This window comes from Chiloscyllium punctatum, unplaced genomic scaffold (assembly GCF_047496795.1).
Source record: "Chiloscyllium punctatum isolate Juve2018m unplaced genomic scaffold, sChiPun1.3 scaffold_91, whole genome shotgun sequence".
Lineage (NCBI taxonomy): Eukaryota > Metazoa > Chordata > Chondrichthyes > Orectolobiformes > Hemiscylliidae > Chiloscyllium > Chiloscyllium punctatum.
In genome coordinates, this window is record NW_027309825.1 from 216,735 (window position 1) to 231,518 (window position 14,784).

Genomic DNA, 14,784 nt, shown 5'->3' on the forward strand with positions numbered 1-14,784 from the left:
TTCAATTCATAAAGCTAGTTACTATATTTAATTCCACAATTTACCAATTTTAATAAATATCCTATCAACATAACAGCAAAGTGTTTTTGATATAATGAATCATTTTAATTGCTCATATAACAACATTATCAAGTCATTGTCATAATAATAATTGCACAATTGTTTGAGAAAATCTTTTGAACAAGTAAAGTGAGATTCACATTTTAATTTGACCAATTGTTTCTAAGTACCAACACTGCAATATGAAACTTTATTTTCAGGTCAAGTTTCCCACAATGGATCCAATGACTTCTCATCCAACATTAATTGTGAATGCCTAATGTTTGCTTATTTGAATGATCTCCGTAACCACAGACTTTAAATTCACAAACCGGCAATTACTTTTCATTGCAATAATTCCGGTTTGTTTGCACATATTCCTCAGTCACATAGCAAAACGAGATTTCTCATTGTTTCTAAATTCATTTGTCGAATTTTATAATTCAGTTGTTGCTCAAACCTAAAAATTATTCAATCCAGTACATGCTATGAATGTGGAATTATGGTTCTTTACATGAATAACTATTGTAAGGTGCAATCTCTCAATCATTGTTAATATTAATTCTTATTTTACCTGCGGAAACATAGCTGAATTCATTTAAATATATTTCACTTTGATGCGAACATTTACTATATTTCTAACCATAATAAGATTTAAGTATTTTTCATGACACAATATCATGTAAAATTCCTGCGTTTTGTTAAGTCAAATGAAAAAGAATTAACATTTCTATTTTGTTTCATTAGCAATGACAATGCATTTTGCATTTTTCGAAGTTGAGCATTTTTGCAAAGAAGGGATATTGCCTTCAGCTGAATAATAACATTGAATGACTAATTCACAGAATCTGCTGTTTATTCTCTTCGAGTTCCCAAGCAACCAAATGAATTAATTCTGCTGGTTCTAAATTCCTGGAAAGTATTTGATATTGTTGCAGTCTTAAAGCTGAAGAAGTCAATCTAATTTTATTGATTTTTTTAATTGGAAAAAGCTAATTCAAACATTTCAGGCACATCAATTTCTATTCTGCAGTGTTACAAAGATGAAAAGCAAGTAAATTTCTTCATCAGTGAAATAAACAAATGTCAATTTCCATTATTCTAAGTTAGCTAATTCCCAAATTTTTAATTAAACAATGCAATTCACGTAAATATTGTTGTGCCCGTTGATCACATTAATTTTCTCATTATTGTACATTAATGCTTTGTCAGGGGTTTTTATTTTTTGTTTTCCATTCACCTATTCATATTGAATGCAAGATTGATATGCTTTGGCAACATCAGAGAGTGTTCATTTGAAATTTGACTTTGCACGTCTCTCACTTAACTCACTTCTTGCATGGGGTTGGGCATTGAGAACAGAGGATCAGTGGTTAGTACGCCTGTCTTACAGTGTTATGCACTTGGGTTTGATTCCATCCTCGGCCACATGTTTGCGTGGAGTTTGCATGTTCTGGTTTTCTCCCACAATCCAAAGATATGCAGGTTAGGTACATTGGCCATGCTAAGCTGCACGTTCTGTTCAGGGATGTGTAGGTTAGGTACATTAGTCAGGGGTAAATGTCCAGTAATCTGAGAGCAGAATGGTGCTGAGTGGATTATTCTTTGGACCGTCAGTGTAGACTTGTTGGGCCAAATGGCCTGTTTCCACACAGTAGGGATTCCATATAATTAGAATTGTGTTTTGCTAAACAAAACTGACAATTTTTTTAAATGTTGCATTTAAAACTTATCTTTAACTGTCACTTGTCAATCTTGTAAAATATCTCAATGTTACTGAAATCAATGTTCAAACAAAACACTGCACATAAAGCCACACAAAGATCTTCACGACCATCTAATTACTGTTCAGTGGAATAATCACAGTAAAATTTTATTGTTACTGAGATCAATCCCCACTATCACAGTAAGGATCTGGTTATCATTCCCTTCAATAAATGTAATAGTTGTCCTCTGGTATTTCAGTTCAGTCGTTATACACCATACTGGTTGTTCAAAGCATGGTTATTCTTTATTATGAATGGCCAAGGGTTCTAACGGCAAGAGATGTTGTTCGATCTGATTTGTTGCATGTTCTCAAACAAGTTTTCACGATAAATATTGTAAAAAAATTTGCATTTATTTGGTCTTGTTTAACTGCTGATGCTAACATTTTCAGTTCATGTTCATTAAGCATATTTGGAGAAAGTGAGGAAAGCTGTGGTGTTGGAAAAGTGAGGGCACATTCAAAGAGCAGGAGTATCGAAAAGATTCCTGATGAAGGACTTATGCCCAAAACGTCGATTCTGCTTCTCCTTGAATGCTGCCTGACCTGCTGTGCTTTACCGGCACAATGCTCGTGCCATTAGAAATATTTGACTGAATATTCAGAGACAATACTAAAAGTTACCTCTGTCAATTTAATTTACTGTGCTTTCTATTCACTGAAGTTTTCATGTTAATTGCACCTCTTTTTCTTCTTAAATCTGATACAAATTTTAAAATACAGAACACATTAAAATTCACATGAATTATAAATTTACATTCTCGACAACAAAACCAATGGAAGGCGTGAAAGAATGCTTGAACAGCCTACATATTTGAATGAAAAAGCAATTCCTTCTAAAAAATGTTTCCACGTCTGTATCTTTTTCTCAATTCAATAATCCTGCAAGTAGTTTATAATTGTCAGTTGATCTTTCTGAATGAGTACCTAATCAATGTCAATGTAACAGCTGAAACATTAACAACAGATGGATAACTGGATGTTAAAGACCTTATTTGAAGCCAACAAATGTTTGGTCTTTACTAGAATTCCACCAGAAAACATTCTTGAATCATAATAAAAGAAGTGAGATATGTGAGAGATGTGCAAACCTTATTTTTAAATGAACAAACTCCAATATTTTCAAAGCATTTCAATCTTACGGTCAAAATGAACAGGTGAATGGGAAAATAAAAACAAGTTTCTGACAATTCATAAACTGAACAACAGTTACAAATTCACTTTCATCAAAGGACAGAGTAATATTTAGATGAATCACAACATTTAGTTACAAAGTAGATAATCAGCTGACTGACAAGTAATAGGTGGTAGCATTCGTTAGTTTACTGAAGAAGATATCAACTTTATTTCAAATTTATAGCACAAGAGAATAATGTTTAAAGTGTTTCAATTGTTTGGACTTGCCCCTTTGCAACAAAAAAAGATCAATCTCATTACTTAGACATCGTAATCTTTAATTCTGCAGCATTTTCAAATACTCTCCAGGAATTTATAAGCAACAGAATTAGATACAGGTCTCCCCACTATCCGACAGTAGAGCGTTATTATGAAACCTTACACAAACTGAAAAGGGGTAAATCGAAGAAGCATTAATTTATATGGGAAACACCTCCCCTTTTTTCGTAAAAGTGAAAATCCTCTTCAGATTTATTTCAGTCAGAGAAAACAGGGACAGATGTAAGTCTTTTGTAAAAGCAAAGTGGCTAAAACGAATTTTCCAACACATATTTCTTGGTAACCTGACTCAAATAAGTATCAGATTTTGTGATTATTGATATAATAGATAAAAGCAGATCTAATGTTGGATTGAAAAGCAGTTCAATCTGTGCTTAGTTACTCTCTAATCAACATTCAGATAGCTCTTGATATATTTGTGGTGAAGGTGTGATTTGAAACCTTCCCTCGGGTCTAGTAATAGAGACACTGCCACAGCTCCACAGGCTCCTTTCATAATGTTCCCACTCAGGACGGTCAGAACTGCAATATTATGTTTAATGTGGTTACACAAATGAAAACTAATCAGCTGTTTATTGTAGTAATTCGATTGGGAATTAATTCGTTGGTTTCTGTGTGTAATGGACTGGAAATTAAACAATATTTTACAATAACAATAGAATAAATGAATGATAGTCTTAAATAAAGAGGAATCTCATGGCAATTCTTTGAAAGACAAATTGACAAAACTGCATGATCATTGTACTTTAATTTTAAATATACATCAGTCATTCAATGTGAATTTTCAGCTGACGACAAGTTCCCTTCCTTTCAACAATGTACAACTTCCACAATTTCAAAATGAACAGTCATTGATAAAGGAAGGAACAAGGAGATGTTAATTCTATTTTCTTCACATAAACGTGTGATTAATTTAAGTAAGTTTCATATATGTAAAAAGGAAACTCTTATTGTTGTCCTAAATGCAATAAATGTTAGCATGAAGTGAAATATAATCAAATGAATTCAACTGTGTTTTCTCAGTTAAAATACCGTTCAATATTCAAAGTAGTCGAGTGATTGTACACTGCAATATCTTTACAGTAATTCAGTGCTGAGACATAATTCCACATTTATACGCATCATAGTGAAGCAAACTTGTGCCAGGAGTCTGAGCAGGTTGGGGAGGTCTTTAATGAGTACTTTGCTTCTGTATTCACGAGTGAGTGGGACCTTTTTAGTTATGAGGACAACATGAAACAGGCTGATATGGTCGAACAGGTTGATGTAAAGACAGAGGATGTGCTGAAAACATTTAAAAATAATGGGGATAGATACGTCCCCTGGGCCATAGTTTGTTATGAGAAGGGAGGCAAGTGATTGCTGTGTTTTGGCAATGATCTTTGCATCCTCACTGTCCACTGGAGTCATAACAGATGATTGGAGGGTGGGAAACGTTATTCCCTTATTCAAGAAAGGAAATTGAGATAATCCTGGGAATGATTGATGAGTCAGTCTTACATCAGTTGTGGGCAAATATATGGAGAGAATTCAGAGAGACAGGATTATGATTCTTTGGAAAAGCTTAGATTGATTAGAGATAGTCAGCATGGCTTTGTGAGTGGCAGGTTATGCCTCACAAGGCTCATTGAATTATTTGATGTTGTGGCAAACACATTGGTGAGGACAGAGTAGTGGGTGTGGTGTATAAGGATTTTAGCAAGGTGTTTGATAAGGTACCCCATGGTAGGCTCATTTAGAAAGTAATGAGGCATGGGATATAGGGAAACCTGCCTGGTTAGATAATAAATTGGCTGACCCATAGAAGACAGGGTGAGATTGCATAGATAGTTTTCAGCTTGGAGCACGGTGACCAATGGTGTTCTGAAGGAATTAGTTCTGGGATCTCTGCTCTTCGTGATTTTTACAAATGACTTGGATGAGGAAGTGGAAGGGTGTGTTCGGAAGTTTGCCAATGACACGAGGGTTGGTGGAGTTGTGGATAGTGTGGAAGGCTTTTGTACGTTGCTGGAGGACATTGACTATGCAGAACTGGGCTGAGAAGTGGCAGATGGAGTTCAACCTGGGAAAATGTGAAGTTATTCATTTTCGAATTTCAAATTTGAATGCAAATTTTCAGATTATTTGCAGGATTTTTGACAATGTGGAGGAACAGAGGGATCGTGGGGTGCACGTCCATACATCCCTCATAGCTGACATCCAAGGTGATAGGGTTATTATGACGGTGCATAGGGTGTTGGCTTTCATTAGTGGCGAGATTGAGTTTAATAGCCACGAGGTTATGCTGCAGCTCCGTGGATCCCTGATGAGACTACACTTGGAATATTGTGTTCTGTTCTGATCACCTCATAAGACATAGGATGCGGAAGCTTTAGAGAAGGTGCAGATGATATTTATCAAGATGTTGCCTGGACTGGAAGGCATGTCTCATGAATAAAGATTGACAGAGCTGGGGCTTTGGTCATTGCAATGAAAGAGGATGATAGTTTACTTGATAGCTTTGTGTAAGATGATGAGAGGCATAGATAGAGTGGATAATGAAAGACGTTTCCCCACAAAGTGGCATAATTTTAAGATGAATGGGGGAAGTTGTGGGGAGATGTCAGAGATAGTTTCTTTATAGATAGTGGTGAGTGTGTGGAATGCACTGCCAGTGGTGGTAGTACGTTCAGATTCATCAGGGACATCTAAGCGACTCTTGGATAGGCACATGGATGATAGTAAATGAAGGGCATGTTGGTTAGTTTGATCTTAGAGTATGATAAAAGGTCTGAACTACATCGTGGCCAAAGGGCTATGCTGTACTGTTCTATATTCTATGGATTGAAATGAACAATTATTATATATTAGCAACATAGAGATTTTCAAAATTCTACTGGCATACTTAAGAATAATGATAAATTTCATCTTGCTATTTGACTGTGCTATCTGCAAAAAATGAACAGGAATTGTTGCAGGGAAAAGTAAATAGGATTTTCTAAATTTATAAGGCTGGGATTACACAGATCATTCAAATGAGCAAAAGTCATATTTTGAACAGTGCGCATTGCATCAGAAATAATGGATTCTTTTGTAGGTGTGTTGATTGGAAATAAAATGGAGTTTTATATTACTATATAGGTACTATGGAAGATTGGATTAAATTCAAATATAAACATCACTGTCGTTGTTAGCAAAACTAAACTAAAGCATACTATAATTATTGTCGTACAAATGCCTTAACAATTACTGCTAGAATCCTGAAAAAAGGATATATTGTACCAATTTTCAAACAATCAATAAATTAAATTGTAAACCTCAGTATACTTGTTACCCAGACCAATTATTCTGCAATTGTTGTAATTGTAATGACGTTATAACTAATGCTAAAACCTAAACAGATAAATTGTTTCAATACTTTGTCAGCATGTTGCTCTGAAATTGATTGGATATTTATTAAGATCGGTAAACTGAGGGACAAAATATAATAGCTCACTTGATAGAATTGAAGGAAAAAATGAGACAGTGTTTATTGAACACAATGGATTTTGTTTAAAAATGCAGTTGATGCAAGAATAATATATTTTCCTCGATTGGTTTTCTAATAGAGACATGTTTTTTTTAAAAAAATTGTCATGATTGTCAGAGTCTGCAAAGGGGAGAGTGAGAGAGAATGAAATTCTAAAAAAACAAAAAGGAAAGGAATTGGCGAGCAGAGGATCTCCAACTGTACTGTCTCACCCTGCCAACATCTTCTTGGGTGAGCTGGAACGCAGACAAGTCAAGCAACAAGCCGACACAGTCATACGCACAGAATCATAGCTTACAATGTCCTAGACACCATCGTCACCATCCGTGTATGTCCTGTCCCACCGGCAGGACATGGATGTCACTGAAATACTGGAACATGCAGGGTAATGGACTAAGATGTGCAGAATGTGATCAATGTGATTTATTTGACATTTCTCCAGAAATTTAAACTCCAGTCCAAATTGAAAAGTTACTAGCGTCATCAGACTTGAACTACAAATGCCAGAAAAAAAATTATCAGAAAATGACAGCACACTTGGCCAATCCTGGGTAAGTGTTGGCTGAAATACAACTCCCCAGGCGTTACAGCTTTTTTACTCATCATTGAGAGCAAAGATTTCAGACTGAACTCTGCCCTCTATGCTTTTATAATCTGTTTTTTAACATATTCCTTTGGCAGCTGCACACCTTATTTCCTTGTTTCTTTCCCAGCTCTAACTCCATTCTCCATGGCCTTGAGGGACGACCATTTCTGCTGTTGAACCTCTCCTGCCTTCCCCCGTGTGACAGACTGTCTTTGTGTCCTTGTCTCACCCCCACCTTGCTCACAACCTCTTACATTTCTGATGGTTCCGAGACCTCTGTAACTTTCACTGCGCCCCCTGGGTCAGTGGCGTGAGTTTTGAATTCTCTTCCTCCTAAGAAAATCAGAACTTTTTCCGGTTGCAGTGTCCCCCAGATTTTATTTTGAAAAGCAGAGCTTTTGTGTCAGAGTCTAGTATTTGTGAGCCATCTTCCACAATTCTCAGCATTTGTATGTAATTTGTGACCTTCCCACAGATGTGTAACGTCACTGGATTGGCCATGCTAACATGGTCGCAGTGTGCAATTTAGGTGGGTTGGGCTAGCCATGGTTAATGTGGGGTTATGCGGGTAGGGTGGGTGAGCAGGTCATTGCAGACTCGATGGGCAGAATAAACTCTTTCTGCACCCACGGGATTCTGTGATTCTAACTAGTTTTGATTGTTGTTCATTCAACTCAGATACATATGATTCCTTTATGATTCTGTGGGTGCTCACTCACTCATTTCCTTCAGTTTTACATCAATTTCACACTGTATGTGAGGGTGGGAATGGATTTGTAAATATAAATACTCCAATCAAAACCCCTCACAGGTCAGGAACTGTTTCTGCTACTTTCATCACTCACAAGGAAGAGGAAAATAAAGGTTCAGTCACAAATCTCACAGGAACATAGCGATTATAATCACCAGGAAAGGCTGAACAGGTCGAAACGCTTTTCACAAGAAAAGAGGAGCCTCAGAGACAGCCTGGTACAAACAGAAAGCATTGTGTCTGTGTTTTCAGAGTTTTGAGGTTGAAATCTTTGGGTTGGAAGCATGTTTCATTGCCCCAGATCATCAAAGGTGATATCTAAATGTGCATCTTTCTTTCTATCTGTCTGAGTTAACAATCAGTTGGACAGGTCAATGTCTGAGTGTCTTACCAAATCCCTGATTGAAACTGTCTCCGCCCACAAACTCAGCTGCCTCACCACTCACTGGGTCATGGAGAAACTCTGCTGTTACAATGAGAACTGTCTTTGCTGTCACCGCTCCTCATGCTTCCACCTAATCCCCACTTCCCTTCATTAAATCCCAGCTACCTCTAGTCCACCCATGTGGACATGTTGAAGAGCATGACAGGAGATTGGATTGAAACCAAGAGTTCAATAGCCAGAATGAAATAGGAAGAAGTCAATAAAAGGTGATTGTGGATCCTAGGGGATACAGACTCCAGGATTAGTCTTTGTGGGCATTCCTGCAGTAATACACGACAGTATTCAATGATGAGAGTTAAACCCGGGTGGCAGGAGAGGGAGTCACTGAACATTAGTAAGTTTATTTCAAACACAGGAGGTTTGTTCAGTCAGTAACAATGTGTTCGATATGGAGGTGAATTGAGCAGTGACGGGAAATGTTACCACAAGCTGACAATGGAAAACTTTCCTTGGAACAGGAGGAGGCCATTCAGCCCCTCGACTTTGCTCTGCCATTCATGATGATCATAGCTGATGTGTGACATAACGTACAATTTTCAAAACCCTCTAATTTCATCAATAAACTCCTCTGCAACAGACAAGATGAGAATTGGAAAACGAAACATCTGCACATGCTGGGAAAAACTGAAAAAAATAAAAGAAATTGCTGGAAAAATTCAGCAGATCTGGCAGCATTTGTGGAGAGTGAACCTTTCAGGACCAGTGACAAGTCAGGTGACCAGCCGCAGCTGACCATTCTGCCTGTTCTGGAACACTCTCTGGAACAAGTTCTGGTGTGAGATTGTCAATGATAACTGAGAGAAACAGGAGGACGGGCTCAATCAGAATAAGGAATTCACTTCACCCGAACAGTGGGACACTCACCGACACAGTCACACTGCAGAGAGGCATTTCACCTGCCCCACGTATGAGAAGGGATTTACTCGACCTCACAATCTGCTGAGGCAGATCTCATTCAGATGCTCAGTGAAGAGAAGGGATTCAGTTATTCATCCCACCCCCTGAGACTCCAGCGTGTTCACACTGGGTAGGAGCTGTTCACCCCTCTGTGTGACAAGAGATTTGCTGCGTCTTCAACACGATTGAGAGCCCAGTGAGTGCTCACAGGGAAGTGGTCATCCCCCTGCTCCATGTGGACTGCAGGACTCTGATTCTGATGTTACTGTCCATCAGAGTCAGGAGTGGACCTTGTACATGATGACACTGTTGGAGTATTGATGTTGTTATTAACCACATTAACTGGGCTGGAGGTGACTGAACTTACATTGCCACTTTCTGAACCTCAGGATGTCTCTCTGGGCAGTAAGTCCCCACAAACAGCAATGTGACAATGAGCAGGGATCATCTGTTTTGATTTAAATTGTGATTGTAGCACAGCTGCTTCACAGCATCAGGTACAAAGTTGGAGTCCAGCCTTGTCCAACGGCCTGTGTGGAGTTCCCACATTCTCTCCATGATAGTGTGGGTCCCCTCCAGGTGTTCTGGTTTCCTCCCACAGTCCAAAGATGTGCAGGTTAGGTGGATCAGTCGTGCTAAATTGTCCACAGGATCCAGAATTGTACAGACTAGGTGGATCAGCCATGGGAAATGCAGTGTTACAGTGATGGAGTGCTCTGGGCGTGATGTTCTTCGGATGGTCGGTGGGGTTTGATGGGCCAATGCTCTCCTTCCACACTGTAGGGATTCTATTCTATGATTGAGGATAAAGGCTACACAGAAGGGTGTCCTTGGAAAAGGAGCATGTGGTGTGGATCAATGCTCTCGATGCCTTTAGATAGAAGTGGGCACCGCAGGGGATATAGTGCTTTATCTCCATCGCTGCCCCCTCCCCACAACTCTACTTTGATTTAGTCCCTTCTCATTCTGACACTTGTAATGGTTTGCTTGGCCCGAAATGGGCTTTGTTTGGAAATATTCAATTGGTTACACAAATGGTTGACTGCTGGTGATTATATGTCTAGATTAGAGTGGTGTTGGAAAAGCACAGCAGGTCAGGCAGGATCTGAGGAGCCGGAAAATCAACATTTCAGCAAAAGGCCTTTTCCAGCATCCCTCTAATCTAGGCTCTTGTTTCCAGCATCTGCAGTCCTCACATTTGCACTGCTGGTGATTATATGTTAACCAAAAGCAAAATGGCGTACTGATGATTTTGATGGTGGGTAGATTGCTGTGCTCACATTTCTGGGTCGGAGAAATGGGGAAAAAGAATGCTTCACAGCTAACAGAACGAGAACTGAAAAGCAGTTAAATCAAACCAAAGGTTCAGACAGGGAGGGAATATTTCCCTGGAGTTTGAGTAGCTGGAAAGTGATTGTGTCCAGGAATAGACAGGATTTTGTTTTACAAGGGTTGAAAGTTTTAAAACTGTTATATTCAGACAGTTTACGTTATTTTCTTTAATTTTATTTGCTGCAAAATAACTTTTACAACATTTTAAAACCAAAATTTACAAACCTTTTGTTAAAGATAAATGTTAAATAAAATCCATCAAACCATCCCTCACTGAAAACTGTTGTGGAAGTGCAATCTCCTGGAGAATCCCTGCGAACTCCTTCCTGCCCAGGCTCCATGACTATATACAGACCTGGGGGATAGCAGCAGGAGGAGACCATTCAGCCTTTCAATCCTGCTCCACCATTCAATGGGAAACAGCTGACCATCCAGCTCAGTCTCCTGCTGTGTTCCAATCCCTTTTCATGACTTTACCTTGAAGAACTATATCTAAGTCCTCCTTTGGCTTCACTGCCTTTTGTTCCAGTGATGTTGCTGTGTTACTGTGTGGTTGTAGGCAGGGGTAATGTGATGGTGCTACCTCCTGGAGGATGCACTCAGCGTCCCTCATCATCCTGCAGGAACATCAACTGGGGTTCAGCAACTAGAGATAGAAACCATTTCCAGGATATGGGCATCACTGGCTCAGCCAGCATTTATTCCCCATCTCTAGTTACCCTTGAGAAGATGGTAGGGAGCTGCTGTCTTGTACAATTCACAGTCCATTTGGTGCAGAGAGATCGAAAATGCTGCGATGAGAGTGTTGCAGGATTTTGGCTGAGTGATTCTCTGTCTTTGCTTCTTCAAATGCTGGTTAACTTAATCATGATCTGCACATGACTTTGAGATTTCAGTCTGCAAATCTTCACCATCTAGCACCCTGTATAAAGGAATATGTACATGTTAGAAATTCAGAGCAGACAATTCTACTTACTCTTTTTCCCTTTCTTCCCTCAAAGCTGTAACCCTCCAGCCCACTTACTCTCTCCCACCATTCTGACTCTGCTACCCCCTAATGTACACCCTCCCCATTCCCATGGAGTAACTGATAAACAGATCCATGCCACCACTTCCCGTCCCTGGTTAGACTCTGCACCCTTTCTGGGTTCACTTCCTTTCCCTTCAGTTGCTGCAAGTGAATAATGTAACAGCAGAATGAAACAAAAGGAAAGAAAGGGAGGTGGCAGATCCTGGACAGAAGAGGAACCTTCAATCTGGGAGAATGGATCAGATCCTTCTTCGTTCCCCATTAGTTGATTCCGACCATTACAATGAATTGGGGATGGAGAGTGGTCCTACATGGATGTAGTGATACTTTGACCCCCTCCCCCAACAGATCAATACTATGAGTAAATACGTTCCTCCTCCAGCCAATCACAATGTGAAAAACTTTCCGCAAAGCATATTTACCCAAAGCACATGCTCCAAAACCCGCACACATTTTGTACATGTACAGTGCCGTGTTTCCCCACACACGTGTGGTCCCTGCCTCAGGGATTGTGGGAGTTGTAGTCCCCATGACGCCATTGGAGCCCTGTCTCTGGAAAGTCAACGAAAAGTGTAGACTGGAGGGTGTTGTGTATCTGATCCCCATTCAGACACACATAACATTTGGATTGTCACTGGGTTTTATTGAAACATCTGCTTCCACAACCTGATTTTCTGATGTAAGGAATATAGATTCAGCCAACTGGGGTGTGGCGAGAATAATAGGAGCAGGAGATTTTAAGCAGAGGTGACTCAATGGTTAGCATTGCTGACTCACAGCGTCAGAGACCTGGATTTGGTTACAGCCTTAGGCAACTGTGTGGAGTTTACACGTGCTCCCTGCGTCACTGCGGGTTTCCTCTGGGTGCTCGAGTTTCATCCCACAGTCCAAAGATGTGCAGGTAAAGTGGATTGGCTATGCGAAATTCCCAGTGCCCATACCTGTGCAGGTTAAGCCATTAACCATGGGAAATACAGGGAATGGGTGAGTGTGAATGGGATGCTCATGATAGGGTTGGTGTGGACTCCATGGACGATTACCCTATTTCTGCACGGTAGGGCTCCTATTCCATTCTCATATAGAAGAATGTACCTATCTCAATGTGCTGTGTATCTGTGGAATTCCCTATTCAAAATGCGGTAGATGCTAGGACAATGAGCAAATTTACTGAAGAAATACAGATGTTGAATTTGCAATGAATTGAAGGGTAAGAGAGAGCAGGCAGGAAAATCCAGCTGAGACCGAGGTGAGCTCAATCAGCATGGTATTAAATGGTGGAGCTGCATTGCCTCTCCTGTGCCCAGTGCTTATCTTCTTGCGGTAATAACGGAAAAGCTGAATCCAAAACTCACCACCTTCACCAAAGGAGATTTTTGGAAAAAGCAGGATAGTCAGGTGGATTAGCGTTTCAAACTTCGAAAGTAAGGAAGCATGTGGGAGAAAATGATTTTTCAATTTTAAACTGAGGTGAGTTAGACCGGTTATAGTCCAACTTATTTAATTGGATCATGATGAAGGAGCAACGCTCCGAAATCCAGTGTGCTTCCAATTAAACCTGAGGGACTATAACCTGGTGTTGTGAGATTTTTAACTTTGTACACCCCAGTCCAACACCGGCATCTCCAGATCATGTAAACTGAGGGGAGACAGTGATTTATGGTTTTAGACTGTTCAGTACATTCACACCGTCCAGAATACTCTGTTTTGAACATCTATCCTGTACTTTATTACAAAGCCAAGGTCTCTGACAATGAAAACCAAAACATCCAGGTAACATGGCCTCACCTCGTAATCTGATAAAAGACTTGTGATAAATCTGGTTGAATTTAGAATACAGTTGGAAAGCGGGAAGATTAAATCCAATCCCAAGATCCTGTGTTTAAACAAAGGAGACTACAATAGGATGAGGCAGGAGTTGGCTAATGTAGACTGGAAGCAAAGACTTTAGGGTGGGACAGTTGACAGACAGTGCGGGAATATCAAATAATCTTTCAAACTGCTCAGCAAAATTATATATCAGTGAAAAGGGAGGACTGTAGGAAATGGAATAATCTGCCGTGGGTGGATAAGGAAATAAGGGAGTCTATCAAACTGAAATAGAAAGCATTCAAATTGGCAAAGACCAAGAAGAAACTAGGAGATTAGAAAAACTTTAAAGATCAACAGAAAGCTGGATGGGATTGGGGGAGAAAAGTGATGAGTAGCTATCCCCAGGGCTGGAATAGCAGTTTACACTGCTAGAGGGGAACCTATTATTTGGGGAACATATGGCCTCTGTAATTGTTGAAGCACTTAACTGTTACCATAGAGATAATCCTGATCAAGTGCAAAATCTCAGCACACTCCAAAAGCTTGTACTTCCAAATAAACCTGTTGGACTATAACTTGGTGATGTGTGGCTTTTAACTTTGCCCACCCCACTCCAACACCAGTTCTTCCACATCAGAATCCTGATAGACAGCCCCACGGAAACTGAAGTGCCTGTCAGATACCTGGCTGAGCCACAGGGCCGTGAGGGAGGGGTATGTGGTTTAACCACAAAGTGCTGAGCTGAACTCGACTTTTTTAACTGCCATTGCCATGGAGATAATATTGAGAGACAGCGTCCATTCAAAACACAAACCACAAAGGTATAAGAATGGGAGCGGCACATCGGACAGGCGGGGAGTTACCTGATGCTGCCTGGAGGTGTTCTGCATGTACACTATCCAGGTAACTGCCATGTCTCATCAATAAAGACTCAAAGAAGACCTCTCAGAGTTCTGTGCCCAGTTATTCCTATCCAGCAGGGTTCAGGAATATGAGTACACAGCAGTCAGTCTTCACAGTGGAGGATACGAAGAACATGCCAGTAATTGATAAGGAGACTGAGGAAGGTGAGGACCAAGGAACAACCATTATCACGAAAGTGTTAGAGCTGGGCAAGCTAATGGAGCTAAAGGTAGACATGTCTCTTTGCCAGGATGGAATACATCC

The 14,784-nt window shown here is 39.9% G+C and overlaps 1 long non-coding RNA gene across 7 annotated transcripts in view; it reads right to left on the reverse strand.

Moving 5' to 3' along the window:
- Positions 1-10,930: 10,930 nt before the first annotated feature.
- The window catches only part of LOC140471505 (uncharacterized), a 32,101-nt gene continuing 28,247 nt past the window's right edge, over positions 10,931-14,784 (reverse strand). For all 7 annotated transcript variants that reach the window (XR_011957057.1, XR_011957058.1, XR_011957059.1 and 4 more), the window contains one exon: positions 10,931-11,700. This is a non-coding gene — a long non-coding RNA (uncharacterized lncRNA). The remainder of the gene's footprint in view (positions 11,701-14,784) is intronic.